This window comes from Phascolarctos cinereus, unplaced genomic scaffold (genome assembly GCF_003287225.1).
Source record: "Phascolarctos cinereus isolate Bilbo 61053 unplaced genomic scaffold, phaCin_HiC Scaffold_726;HRSCAF=1367, whole genome shotgun sequence".
Classification (NCBI taxonomy): Eukaryota; Metazoa; Chordata; class Mammalia; order Diprotodontia; family Phascolarctidae; genus Phascolarctos; species Phascolarctos cinereus.
In genome coordinates, this window is record NW_027556098.1 from 223,674,845 (window position 1) to 223,687,819 (window position 12,975).

The following is a 12,975-nucleotide window of genomic DNA, read 5'->3' on the forward strand; positions in this document are numbered from 1 at the left end:
TTAAACTTTTCTCATTATTGATGGAAGAGATATATGGGAGAGAGGGAGAGAGAGCGAGAGAGAGAGACCGAGAGAAAGAGAGAGAGGGAAAGAAAGGAGGGAAATTAGTAGCATATAAAGAAGGGAGGAGGAAGAGAAAGGAGAAAAGGTTAAGGGGAAGAGCAAAGAGAAGCTGAGAAAGATCACACAAATCCAGCTGGTGACAAGATATTTAACTTTTGCCCAGTAGATGGAGCTGTTATGTAAGGTGCTGGCTTCTGTCTTTTTTTTTTTTTTAAACAAGCTATTTGCTGATTTGTATTAGGTACCATAGAGTGAGCCTCAATACAGGAAGCCGAGGATGAAGCCGAGAGGATACTGCAGAGGTCTCTTTTGTGTATGTGCGAGGCTCTCCTCTGAGGGAGAATGCAGCAGTTGTAAATAGTTGGTAACCCTTTGCAACAAAAAAATCGGGCCAATTCCCACTAAGGGCACGCTATCATCCAGACTCTGGGAGATCCTGTCATCCCTCATTGCAGATGGGTGATTTTCCTCTTTCTCAGGTAAGCCAGCTGAAGGCTTGTTTCATTACAGTCCTTGGCTCCTATTTGCCAGCTACCCTTTTAAAAAGAGCCTGTCGTTGTTAGCAGACGAGGAAGTCTATTTTTGCATGTGAATCCCAACTAGTCTCCCCTCCCCTCCCGTCCTTCCCCCTCCTCCTCGCTCCCACCAGCACCCCCTTCAACCTTCCCCAAGCTGAAATCAGGGCTGTTTTGCAGATCAGCGTTTTGATGCAAGATGGGTTTTGTCAGCCTGATAGACCTTGGACATTTGCCATTTCTTGTATTTGTTTTCTTTTTCTTTTCCTATCATACCCAAGGTCCCTTTACCCCACCCCCACCTCCACCCTCACCCCTTTCCTCACTGTTGATTTAGAATTGGAATTGCTAGGCTCTAAATAGAGGTCATCTTGTTCCTGAGGATGAAGCAAAAACTGGAGCCCAGCTTTCAGCCCATAGGAGGAAGGCGGTGGGATTGCCTGAGAAGCCTAGCACTGCAGGGGTGTCCAGCTTCTTGAGGCCGCTGCTGTGGTTTGGACATATGCCCCATCCCAGCCTGGCCCAGGTTGGGGGTCTTTGATATTTGGGCTCCCCCCCCAACCCAAATTGTGTGTCTGAGGAAAATAACAAAACATAGCTCTCTCCCATGGAATACCTGATTGGAAAGCCCGACTTACTTTTAATTAGATAGAGGTCATTGCCAGCAATGATACTGCAGATGCTGCTCGGTTCATAATCTGAACCGTCTTGCTTTCCCAAACAGCACAAGTGGACATGAAGCTTTTTCAACATCTTTTCTACTATGGATTCCTTCACTCCTACCTGTTTGAGGTATGTGTATAAAAAGGCTTACTTCCTGTTCAATGTTCTTTCATGTATTTGTATTTTTTTTTATTGAAAGGAGATTTTCATTGGTCCTTACAAAGGAGTTTCAGATGGAGTGTTTTTTTTTTAATGAGGTTAGAGTCAATTATCTAAATTCAGTGTAGAGTGTGTGTGTGTGTGTGTGTGTGTGTGTGAGTGAGTGAGTGATTATGTCTTAAAATATTTCACAGGTGCAGTAACAAACTTGTAGATTAACAAATGTTGTTAGCATCACACCCAGGAAATCTGGCTTCATTTCTGTTGCAGCTGTTGGATATATTAATATTGTCACATACACAAAATTTCTCTGGAAAGTACTTGAAAATCACCCCAAGAGGCTGATGCCAAAAAAAATTAAAAGGGAAAATTCCATATAGAGTCCTGGCTGATTCTGCTTGATTAGTTTCCTCTGCCCAATGCCTGCTTCTCAGAGCAGGGACTGAGCTTACCTTTAATGTTTGCTGCAATACCTAGGCATACCAGGGTGATGCAACCCGAACTCTAAGCAGCCTCACATTTATGAGCTGTCTGACACTGTGTTCACATTGTAGATGTACACTAGGAGCAGAATAAAAAATAGAAAACTTATTTAAAATCTCTCCATGGCTATTATTATATTTGTAATTATATTTATGGTACTGTACTCTTCTTGTAAGAGGTATGTGGCAATTCAGGCCTTCCTCCCCAGAGCTCCTTGAAGAGATGTGTTGGACTGTGTCTATTTTAGGAACATCTTATATAGATAGAAATGGATGACTTTAGAGAGATGTATAGGAAAAGAATTTAGTTGTGAGAGTCAGGTGACATTATCAATGACCAGAACAAAGCTTAAGTGGATTTTTATGTCACGTGTAGTAGAATAAGTTTTTGTAAAACTCATTGAAGTTCAATCTTTTGTGATTTTTGTTGTTGTTGCATTGTTTAACTGTTACTCAAATGTCAATTTCTGTTGGGCCCATAACCAAAACAGCTGGTGTATTCAGATTAAAATAACTTATCAAATCCTAATGCCAGTAATAATAACTTAGATTTATATAGCACCTGCAAAGGATTTTAAAATCTCCTTAGTTGTTTATTTTGACAACAAACCTTTGAGGGCTAACCAAGAGATAACCTTGTTATAAGGATAGGTATAAGAAGTAACATAATTAATTATACAGTATTGGAGAAATAAATTGAATATATCAAGCAGTTAGTTGGTGGTAAGCAAAATGGTAGCCTAGCAGGGAGTAATTGACCAACTTGTCATCCAGGAAATCCTGCCCAGATACAGAGACAAAAAAAAAAAAAACCTACAAAACAACCCACAACTAAAAATGAACAACCAAAAAGCCTGACTAGAAAACCTGATATTGGTTATTTTGGCCTCATGCTAGGAATGGAGCATCCAGAAAGCTATAGAAGAATCTAATAATCATTCCATCTCTTTATTTAGAGGTGGAACTTTGAGATATTAAGAAAAAGAGAGAGAAATGTGTTGGGTTATCTCTCGGCAATGCCAGTAAGGGAGTAGGGCAACTGAAGAGCTGCACCTGAGCCAGAGTATCTCCTATAGTAATTATTTCTTAGACATTATAGACTAGGCCATCTTGACATAGCTGTATTAGAATGGGGCTCTAGAATGTGAATAACTTATTTTAAGGACTGAGATGTCCATTCTGTTTGTCCAAAGTGTGACTTATAAAACTGTTATTCAACAATATTGCCCCCACTTTGCAACTAGAAATGTAAACCCCAAAAAGTGATATTTTCATGAAGGTCAGCTAATCTTTGAGGAAAGCCTTTTGCTCCCCATTCCATCGCTGGGGAAGTAGGGGAAAGCAGAGTAAGACAGACAGACACACACACACACACACACACACACACACACACACTCAGAGTGATGAACCAAGAAAAAGACCAAAAATAGTAGATCATACTTGCCACACATTACGTTCATAGAAACTTGGGTTTCAGAGTATTATTGCTGCTCTTTGAATTTATAATTAGTTGGATTAACCACTGTTCAAAACTTTTCTCTGATCAGGACATCCTGTAGGAAGATTATTCTCAGGCACTCAATAGCCAAGACAAATATATCTTAACATTAGTTGAAATCTCACTAAGGCTCCAGGTTCTCCCCACTTGCTCCAAATTCCTATAAATTCAGTTCAGTACATGTAATGTCTACAGCCAGTCCTTCTGTTATATCTCCTTGCATGTCGACAACATGCCCATTTAAAAAAATCATACCAAGAATTGACTTGTGTGAAAATCTTCCTCTTCCTTTAAAAACAAAACAAAACAAAACAAAACCTTCAGAAACAAAGAAAATGTCTTTGTAAAAAGAAGAGTGAAATATCAGATTGAGCAACTTTTAGAGTGTCAGTTATACTGCAGTTCCTTGAGTGCCTTGAAGTTGGCTCCCATTTAAAAATAAAAGTCACCATTCATTTTGATAGGAAAACAAACTACTGTTCAAAGCAGCAGATTCTACTGGAGCCTATAGAACATACATAATAGTTGAAAGGTGAAATGTTGACTCAATCTATTGCTTGTTGGAGTGATAAGCTGCTGAGACCAAGTAATTGCTTCCCCCTCCCTCCTCTCTTCAGTGAACTGATTGAATTGTTGGAACATTTTGAAATTTAAAAAAAAAAAGATGCAGACGTTGATTTTTTTTAATGAATTGTTTGTAGTCCTTGGCTTGTAGGTCTATTTGCATTGGATTACCCTCGTTGGTGGAGATTTATTATTCCATGCTCTGCTCCTGAGTGAGGGGCAGATATGGTGAGACCTTGGGAGAAGTGAGATCCCACTGTTCTGGCTTCCAGCTCTAAGAGAGAAGACATGGGGCTCTGGACTCTTTCTTGAAGAAAGAAACTAACACGTAGAGGTATAGCACCTCAATCTTGTCAGCTTCTTCCCAGAGAAAGTCTCTTCAATGACCTGAAGAGTCCAGTCAGTAGTTAAAAGCAAAAAGATCTCTTCTTCCCAACTTTGCCCCTCACTCAGTGTAAATAAGAAATCAATTGATTATTGATTGAGTAATTAATTGATTAATAATTCAGTAATCAGTCTCCACCAATAGAGTCCAATACAAATGGGATTTGAAGCCCAAGTTATAAGTTTAATATATGATTATTCTTGTAGCCTAGGTTAATATGATATCTCAAACAAGAGCTACTTTAATAGTTCAATGCTCCATGGAGCCATGATGTCATTGACGTGGATGTGCCCTCCAACATTACATATTGCATCCCATTCTTGCCTACCTATCTTGTGCTACCCTTGCCCATATTATCTTGTAAAGGCACCAAAGGAGGTTCTGACATCATGCTAGTGGCCTTTCTCACATTCTCTTGACATTACTTTTTTATTCATATATTCATTGTGTAAATACCACTGGAATTTGAGGGCTGTCCATCTGTTATCTCTCAATCTTAAAAGCCACACTGGTCCGTGACAGCAGAAGGAAATTGTCATGGTGTCCAAGTTTATGCAATTAATATTTTGGAAAAGAATGTCAGTTTTGTGTATAATTTGAACCTAAATCTTCTTTATGAAATATTTTCAACAAAGACTTTTTCAGGTAGGCACATGTAGCTATTTCGAGAGGAAATACCTAGCTCTGTATCAGGATGGATATAGTGGCTGGCAGACTTAAAGCCCTGCACAAAATCTTATCCTTTCCAAGATGTTTGAAATAAGAATTTTAAGAATGCATATGGTTCTCCACACCTTCCCATTTCTCTCTTTCCTGGACTTATAAAGTCTTTGTAACATTATGGGAACCTTTGTCATGTTATTCAGTTAAAAACCAATCTAACTGTTCATTTGGTACTAGATATACAGAATCACAGAATCTCAGCATTGGAACGGAGCTCAGTGGCTATCTAGGCCAATTCATGACTGCACCAGAATTCTTACTATAATTTATCAGACAAGTGGCCATTCTAGCTTTGCTTAGAGACCTTTGTTTAAGGAGATCTATCTCCAAAGGCATCCCATTTCACTTTTGAATAGCTCTATTTTTTAGAATTTTTTTCCTTATATCAAAGCAAAATTGATCTCTGCAACTTTTAGGAAATCTCATTCTTTAAAGATTTAACTTTTTAATTGGGAGGTGAGAGAAGAATAGTCATGTAGATGTAATATCCTTTTAAATTTTGAATTGATATAACAATAACTGAGTATATCCTTTATTAATCTGTTATATTGTTCATTTGTTGGGATGCAGCATGGCCAAATGGAAGGAACTCTGAATTTGTTGTAAGAGGCCTGTGAATCCTATCTCTTTTACTCGGTAGCTGTGTGAGCATGGGCAGTTTGTTTAAACTCATTTTCCTCGGTAATATTTGCACTACTTACCTACCAGGATGGTTGTGAGAAAAGCATCATACAGTGTCCCAAAAGTCTTAGTGCAGTTTTAAACTTTAGTAGCTTAAATTTTCTAGAAAAATATTATTCTAAATTATTCTACAGATATGGAAAGTCCTTATCATTTTCCATATCAAGTTTCTACTGATTGCATATCTTTTAGTTCAGAATCATTTAAGAAAGGGAAGAGATAAGTTTGAAAACCGCCAAAACTGGCTTATTAGTTTTTAGACAATCTTGTTTTAGGAGACAGTATGGTATAAGGAAAGAGGCCTTAAACTTAAAATCAGGAGACCTATTTTCAAGGCCTGTCTCCAACCCTATTTATGTGACCACAGACAGCTGTCCTTCATTATTTGTGTAACATCTGTCCCAAAGCCTATTAGTATGGAACTCTCCCCTTACTGTTGGAGATAAGGCCCTTCCCTGTGTGAGAAGTGGGGCAGAGTAGGTGAAAGACAAGAGCTTCAGTTCTCAGCCATGTCCCTTTGGGCACTCATTATTTGGGTACTAAGATGAAATAGGTCAACAACTTCAGGTTGCTGAAGGAAAAGACTGTGAAAGTTATTAGAGCAGGCAGTCTCCATCATGTCCCTTATTCCCAGCTTTCCACTCTAGAAACTTCGGGGAGTTTCCCCTTCAGTGAGATCATGGACACTGTCTCAGTTGAGCTGAGTTATCTTGCTCCCAAAAAGGGATCTCCTTCCTTCTGAATTGTCTGGTATGTACTCTTCTGTGTATACCTCCTCTGGTTTCTGTTTTGTTGTGATTTAGCTAAATGGACTCCTTTGCTATTCATTATGTATGTTCATTATGGAACTGGTATTAGGTGGGAAACGAGTCCAGCCTTGAATATAGGTCTTGGGGTTGCTGTTCACCCTAAAATGACAAAGTGAGCAAAAGTTAAATGAAACAAGATCATATCCCCTAGAGTAGACAAATAATATTTAAGGGAGCGAATGGATATACTTTTAGCTCGTCTCTCTGTGGAGACAGAGGAGTGGCCTTCCACCTTCTGCTGACCCTCGTGGCAGGAATGAAAGTCTCCCATCAGCTGGAGAAGGGTGGAGGAGAGAAGAAGCTAGAGATTCTGCCTCTCTTCTTTGAGCCCCTTGCCACATGTAGGCCTTTCTCTACATGTGGGTCTCACCACTCATATTATTACACTTGTAAAATGGAACAAAAATACTTGGACAATTTACCTCCACCTCCCACACCACTCTCAGGTTTGTCAAGAGGAAAGATACAGAAATGTAAATTATTTTAAGCTATTGTTTGTTTTCCAGCTCTTGTTCTTTCTTCCTTTCTTTCTCTTTCTCTTTTTCCTTTTTCTTTCTCTCTTCCTTCCTTTCTTCCTTTCTCTCTCTCTCTCTCTCTCTCTCTCTCTCTCTCTCTCTCTCTCTCTCTCTCTCTCTCTCTCTCTCTATTTTTCTTTCATTAAAGATTTGTCCTAAGTTAATTATCTATCATACGGACCCTATTTCATAGCACATCAGGCTTTCTCTGTCTCAGTTCAGCAAATGTGCTCAGTGTTGCTGTGCTTTTGCAAATCCCATGGGAACACGAAATAAGTATAAGAAATCAGTTCTTGCCATTGTTTTCGCCTAGGCATGGTCTTAGAATTTCATGCTCTATCCATGATTTTTCTGTACTTCGTTTAACCATTTAAAAAAATAACAATAAACATTTAAACATTTAAATTAACATTTAAATCTAATTAATTAATTAAATATATTTAATCAACATTTAAAATACCAAGGCAAATTAAGAATCATCCATTTTTGTACATTACTTAAAAGCTATAGGATCAGACAAAATCTTGAAATGATATCTCCAGAATTTTGTTTTGTTAATGTAGTTCTTTATTTAAGATATTTATTGAAATGTTTTGGTTTTATATTTCTTACTGTTAACAGATTACTCCCATTTCACATCTATGGCATCTATTTTGTTTTCTTCCCATCCTACCCCAAAGGTGGTATGGAGAGGAAGGAGAGAAAAGAGAAACTTTTTGTAACAAATAGGTATAGTCAAGGGTTTCTTGACTACATAGTTCTTTGTTTACCATGTTATCTCCCCAACCAGAACGTCTTTAAAGTCAGTGACAATGACAGTGACTCCACCTATAAAGCAACTTAATATAAGGGGTAATGGCCTGTATTTGATGTCAAAGGACCTAAGTTTTAATTCTAGCTTTGTGCTTTTATTATTTGTGTGATCATGAAAAAGTCACAACTTTTCTGAGCTTCAGGTTTTTTTCTCTATAAAATGAGAGGGATGAACTAGACCTGTTAAGTCACTCCTGGCTCTAAATCCTATCAGCTTTGTATTTCTCATAGAATTTCAAAATAGGGGCTCCATAAATGTTTGTAAAATGAATGAATCTCTATATTGAATCTCATGTTACTTTCCAGTTTTCTTTCTTCTAAGAACCCAATTTCAATAGCTGTTTTGTGGTATTACTTTACCTATAGCCTGTTCCCTGTTGCAGTGGATAGAGCCCCAGGCCTGTGTCAGGAAGACCTGAGTTCAAATGTAGCCTCAAACACTTGCTAGCTGTGTGACCCATGGCAAGCCACTTAATCCTGTTTGCCTCAGTTTCCTCATCTGTAAAATGAGCTGAGAAGGAAATGAAAAATCTCTTTGGTATCTTTGCCAAGAAAACCCCAAATAGAGTCATGAAGAGTCTGACATGACTGTAATGACTGAACCACCAACCATCTACTATTCTTCCAACTTTTAGGATTTCCCTTTCAATGGAAGTACTTTTCTCTTGGTGTTGTCTCATTCTCCCTTTTTACTTATCTCTCCTATCTTTGCTTATTGTTGTCCTTTCAGTGACTGTTGGCTGTTTGCAATTTAAAGCAGCAGAGTACAACTGATTGGAGTCCTGATTAGACTCAAGAAAAGAAGAGAGAAAAATCTATTTAACCGTAGCCAGGTGTCTATCAGGGAAGTTTTCAGCAATGTTACTGTTCAGAAATGCTCTGGCTAAGCCACAACAGGACTTCTGTTCAGTCCAAAATTGCTGCTATGTCATGGAACCTTTCAGACTTTGGAAATCTGAGTACATTTTAAATCTTTGAAATTTGAGAACATTCCAGACGTACTGGAATGCTTCTTCTATCCCTGGACATCATTTTCTCTTTACTCACTTTTAATGGTGTTGGCTTTATGACCAGCTTTTTCAATTGCTAAATGTTCTCCTGCAGTCCAACCATGACATTTTTAATGATCATGTATATTTTTAGCATAAACCAATTTGCTTCGATGGAAAAGGGAAAGAAAATTAGACCTTTATAAGAAATGGAAGTGGGGTTACCCCTTCTTGAAAAAAAAAAGAAGGGAAAGGGAGGATAAAGTAATCATATATCTTAGATGATTGTAATTACCTCTTAAACTTCCCATAGATTATGCCAGAATCAACTAATTTCCCAGACTCCACGGTTGTCAAAAATGACTGTTTTTGTAGGCCCATCATCAAATGTGACCAATTATTTTAGGACTGGAATATGGTACACTAGCCATATAGTTAGTATACACTAGCAAAGGAGATAGCAAACAAATGTCCTGGCCACAACACTATGTGGCTGTTGTATACATGTTGGTTTAAATCAGTAGGAACAAGAGTCAAAAATAAACTCCTAAACTCTCCTGAAAATATCTCTGGATTATCTTTATTGTTAATATTTTATTTTGCTGAGCAAAATCTTTATAGATGCACAATAATCACACTAAGGACCTAACTATGAAGGATTAAAAGGGATATATACTATATCAAATCAATAGCTTGAAAGTTGTTACATTTTTTAAAGACTTAAGCACCCCACTCAGTGAAATCTGTACCAACAGATTAAATGGGAACTACCAATAAAATAGTAAAACATTTAATTAGGGTTGATATCAAAGCAAATAACCAGGAAAGATTACAGAGTAGAATCACTATTCCCATCGATGATGAGATATAGCTTAGATAATAATTGTTAATGAAATTCAGAAAAGGTTGAATGGCTGGATAGACTCAAAAGGTATGCATTAATGGTTCAATGATAACTTAGGAGGTCTCTAGTGAAGTGACCTAGTGATTTGTATTCAGCCCAATGCTGTTTATCAATGACCTGGATAAACTTGCTAATAGTACAGCACTGGGCCATTTTTTTAGGGGGGAGGGGCGAAGCAATCAGGGTTAAGTGACTTGCCCAGGGTCACATAGCAAGTAAGTGTCAAATGCCCAGATCTGTATTTGAACTCAGGTCCTCCTGATTCCAGGGCTGGTACTCTATCCACTGTACCACCTAGCTGCCCCTTTCCCGGGGGCATCTTAAATGCAACATGTCTAAAATGGAATGCATTATCTTTCCCTCTGAACCTTGCCCCTCCAAAATTCCTTATTTATATCAAAGTATCACCATGATTCTAGTGTGTCATGTTTGTAATCTCAGTATTATCCTGGGCTACTCATTCTGCAACACCCTACGTGTTTGTTGCTGCCAGTATGTAGTGGCCAAATCTTGTCCTTTCTGCCTGTCTCTCACTTCCCGCCTCTTTTTTTCTATTAACATAGCTAGCACCTTAGTTTAAGTCTTCATCACCTCTCCTCTAGATTATTTTAGCAGCTTCCTAGCTATTCTTCTTGCATTGTCTCTGCACCCAGTCTAGTCTACTCTATGCACAGCTGCCAAATTAGGGCTCCTTATTCTGACCACGTGACTGTTCTAGTCACCCAACTCGAGTGGCTTCCTCTTGGTTCCAAGATAAAATGGAAACTCCTTTGATAAGTTTTTAAAGCCCTTCACAAATTGTCCCCGATCTGTAATTCTAGTGTCCTTGGACATTGCTCCCACTTTTATACTCTGCATCTATCCAAACTGGCCTTCCTTCTGTTCATCACTCACTAAATCTATTATTTTCTTGCTTTTGTACTGTATGCCCCACCTTGCCTGAACATCATAGGGTCCCTTCCTTTAAGATGCAGATGAACCGCTATCTTCATTATGAAGACCTTTCTTATCCCCTATGTACTAGTATATTACTTTCCAAACTATCTTCTATTTAACTATTTTGTGTACGTGTATATATATAAATACATACATATAAGCTTTGTGTTTTTGCTGTATATGTTCTTACATGTACTTATCTTCTAGGCCACATGACTTTTTCTTCCATGGAGTCTTCTTTGATCCCCAATCCAGAAACCATTTTTTTTTATATCTTGTGAACTCTAATAGCCTCTTCTATATACATCTGATGCCTTTATCACAGTCTAATTATGTTTGTACATGTCAAATCCTGAGATGCATATGAGGTGATAGATAGGAAACTGGTTCGGGTTTCAAGTTCCCACCTCACACACATACTGGCTGTATGACCATTGGTAAGTCATTTAAACTCTCAGTGCTCCATGCTTGGATTGAATTCTGGCTGATGTCTGTCTTCCTAACTTCTGACCCTCAACAGAGATGTAGGAAAACTACCAAATGACCATAGGCTGGTCCTTTTCATGCTCTCTAGTGTCCATTAATGCTGTATTCTGCTGTGAAGCAGAAGTTAGGGTTGAACAGCTATATCCTGCTTCAGCAACAAGTCATAGGATCATAGATCTAGAGTTGGTAGGGACCTTAGAGCCCATCTAGTCTAAGGAGGGGGAACCTGCAGCCTCGAGGCCACAAGTGGCCTTCTAGGTCCTTGGGTGCAGCCTTTTGACTGAGTCCAAGTTTTAAAGAACAAATCCTTTTATTAAGAGGATTTGTTCTGTGAAGTTGGGATTCAGTCAAAGGGCTGCACTTGAGGATTTAGAGGCCACAGGTTCTCCCCCCTTGATAGCCCAATCGCCTCATTTTACGGATGAGAAAATTGAGGTTCAGAGAGATTGACTTACCTAAGTAATAAGTAGTAGAGCAGAGATTTGGACACAGATCCTATTACTCCAAGTTTTGCTCTCTCTCCATTCATCCTTCTTTATGTCATAAATGGTACCATATACCCCTCCCTCTGCCTTCATTACGATATTCTGAGCTCACTACAGTATTAACACAAGGCACTATGCTTCAATCAGAGTAACCTGGCCTACTGGGCACAATAGGATGTCAATTATATGGTCTTATTAGAGTAAGTGTGGCAGGGGATTATGGGTCTTGGGTCAGGAGTTGCCATATTGCTTTGCACTTTAGGTAAGTTTATATGATTTTAGTAAAATGGAAGCAGGTAGGTACATATTCAACTTTATTTTTTTCCTTCAATTCACAACTCCTTGTAAATTGATATTGAGATGCTTTCAAAAAGATTTCAGTATCTTGCTTTTTAGAAAATTTTAGCTAAACATATAAAATCTGGAAATACAAAGACACAATAAGCATTTAAGCATCTACTATGTGCCAGGCACTATTCTAGGTGCTAGGGATACAAAGACAAAAGCAAAAAAGTAATTACCCTTGAGGAGTTTTCAGGCTGCTCTTGAAAGGACAAATAGATACAAGATAATATGGGAAGGAAGGCCCTAGCATTTAGGAGGAATGGGAAAGACTCCTTGGAGATGGCACTTGAAGTGAATTCTGAGGGAAAGTAGGGATTCTAAGAGACTGGATAAGGAAGGGCTATACTTCAGTCATGGGAGATAGCTAGAAAGGCATGGACACAGAAAATAAAAGTGCCAGCTATGAAAACAGAAATAAAACATTAATTTTCTATCTTGGGAGGGGTTTTTCCATGAGTTTCAGCATCTTATTCTCTTGCCTTCCAGAAGGGGAAAAAAAATCAGTGGACAAGGGCAAAAGGTTAGAAGGGAGAAGTAATTTGGTATAGAGTAGGCAGAGTGCTAGAATTGAAGTCACTAGGATGTGGGTTAAAATGTGTGACCCTGGGTAAGTCAATGGACCTCAGATCCCTCATCTATAAAATACAAAGTTGAACTCCATGACCTCTAAGCTACCTTCTAAATCTAAATCTATGATCCTGGGAATTGAAGTGAAAGAAGAAAAAAAAAACCACTGCATTGATTTTGTGTTTCAGTTATTCAGGTGTGTCTGACTTTTTGAGATCCTATGGTCTCCATGAGGTTTTCTTGGCAAAGATACTGGAGTAGTTTGCTATTTTCTTCTTTGGTGTATCCCCATTTTACAGATGAGAAACTAAGGCAAAGAGGAGTTAAGTGACTCGCCCAGAGTCACATAGCCAGTAAGTATCTGAGGCTGAATTTGAACTCAGAATTTCCTGG

The 12,975-nt window shown here is 38.5% G+C and overlaps 1 protein-coding gene across 1 annotated transcript in view; it reads left to right on the forward strand.

Moving 5' to 3' along the window:
- Positions 1-319: 319 nt before the first annotated feature.
- LOC110211523 (sodium channel protein type 1 subunit alpha) overlaps positions 320-12,975 on the forward strand; it is a 207,507-nt gene continuing 194,851 nt past the window's right edge. The window contains exons 1-2 of the mRNA XM_020990890.2: positions 320-542; positions 1,303-1,370. The gene's annotated coding sequence lies outside the window, so the exon portion shown is untranslated. The remainder of the gene's footprint in view (positions 543-1,302; positions 1,371-12,975) is intronic.